The sequence below is a fragment of the Panthera pardus genome, unplaced genomic scaffold, assembly GCF_024362965.1.
Source record: "Panthera pardus isolate Hobbes unplaced genomic scaffold, ASM2436296v1 HiC_scaffold_10, whole genome shotgun sequence".
Taxonomy (NCBI): Eukaryota; Metazoa; Chordata; class Mammalia; order Carnivora; family Felidae; genus Panthera; species Panthera pardus.
Window position 1 is genome coordinate 80046608 of NW_026526655.1, and position 1824 is coordinate 80048431.

At 36.6% G+C, this 1824-nt stretch overlaps 1 non-coding gene across 1 annotated transcript; it reads right to left on the reverse strand.

Annotated features, from left to right (window-relative positions):
• Positions 1-1347: 1347 nt before the first annotated feature.
• LOC128772717 (U6 spliceosomal RNA) lies at positions 1348-1451 on the reverse strand. The gene has a single exon (XR_008416879.1). It is a non-coding gene; the product is annotated as a U6 spliceosomal RNA (small nuclear RNA).
• Positions 1452-1824: the final 373 nt, after the last annotated feature.

Genomic DNA, 1824 nt, shown 5'->3' on the forward strand with positions numbered 1-1824 from the left:
GGAGCTCTGTCAGAAACTAGGAACAGAGACCAGTTATGTGTTTTCTATTATCTCATACCCCTAACCCTCACCAAAGTTTGGTTTCCTTGTCTATAACCTAGAGACAATTAGCTTTCTGCCTAATTCAAAAGATTATATAGCACAATATAATCTGTTGTGCTATGCAAATGTAAGATCTTATTACTATACACCTGCATAGGTTGGCTCAAAATCTGCATGTGGCTTTGTCAGGACAAGGAGTATTATCTGTGACTCCCTGGGGAACTCATCGGAACTTATAGAATGGCCCAGAAGGGGACCTGTCCTCTCCTGCTGAGCCTAAGCCCGTAGCCACAGCTGCAAAGTTCTCATGTTTTTTAAACTTTCAGCTGATCCCTGAGCACATTCCATTCCCATGATGTGCAAATTTTAAAGGACATTTGCCTTCAAGCATGCTGGGAAAAATAGATTGAAGCCTCTTTTTTCAGCCTTTGGACCTTGGAATATGTAATTCAGGTAATAATATATCACATGTTTTACTGTACATTTCTGTGTAATACAGCAATAGATATTTGGGTGGAAGTTATCTTTCTTTTCAATACAGTTTTCTCAGGACCACATGTAAAAGCAGCTGTCCCAAAACCTGCTTCGTGGAAAAACTCTTTAAAAGGGTGTCCAGAAAAATGCAAGAAAGATCATTATTATTGCAGAAATTCAATTGAAATATTGACCAAACCAGTTCCCACCTACATATTTTGCAAGTTACCACTTGTCCTATAACATCACAGGGCAAATTGGGCATGGCTTTATTATCTCAACACTGGAATGATGTAAATATTACATTACACTTGTCATTTACTTCCTTCTAATTTTACATACACACCAAATTTCACATAAACAAATAATATCTCGTGTGTATGTGTGTGTGTTTCTATATATCTATAGCACATATACATATATATGTATTGCATACATGTATCTATTATACATAGATATATGTGTGTAGGTATACATACATTATATGAGTGGTTATTTATTCAACAAACATATATTAATTACCTCATGTGAATCAACTACTTATATGAGGCGTTGGGTATAGAAAAAGAGAATCTAACCTAAAATCCTAACCTCCAGCAGACATTCATGAAAATGAGTAATTTGATTAGTAGAAGAGCATTATCACTGTTTTATTGAGAGCCCAAGGAAATCACATATATAGGTATATACTCAATTACAGAATCTAGGACTATAGAGATACTACTTTATATTTTTAAATATGGAATATTGTTTTGTATATAGTATATGCTTAATTTCTATTTTGTTGATTAATACTGGTTGGTTTAAAAAGTCTGGAATGTGTTTATCTGGAAAAGTGATCAAACTTTGTATTTGCATATCATCCTGGTGCAGGAGCCATGCTAATGCTCTCCGTGTCATTCCAACTTTAGTTAGATGTGCTGCCAAACGAGCATTCAAACTTTATGTTTGAAGGTAATGCTTCCTGGAGCGATTTCTGTATAAGACCAATCTAAATTAATGCTTTTTTTTTTGAGAAAGAGAGAGGAGAGTGCAAGCTAGGGAGAGGGGCAGAAGGAGAGGGAGAGTGAATCTCAAGTAGGCTCCACTCCCAGCGTGGAGCCCAAGGGGAAGCTTGATCATAACCCTGGGATCATGACTTGAGCCCAAGTCAAGAGTTGGCCACTCAACTGACTGAGCCACCCAGGTGCCCCTCCCCCGCAAATTAATGTTTTTTAAATCCAGATTGTGCAGACATTAGGTTGTCTTTTCATTTATTAATAACTTCTTAAATTCCCAAAAAATAGCAATTATAATTGGCTCACACAT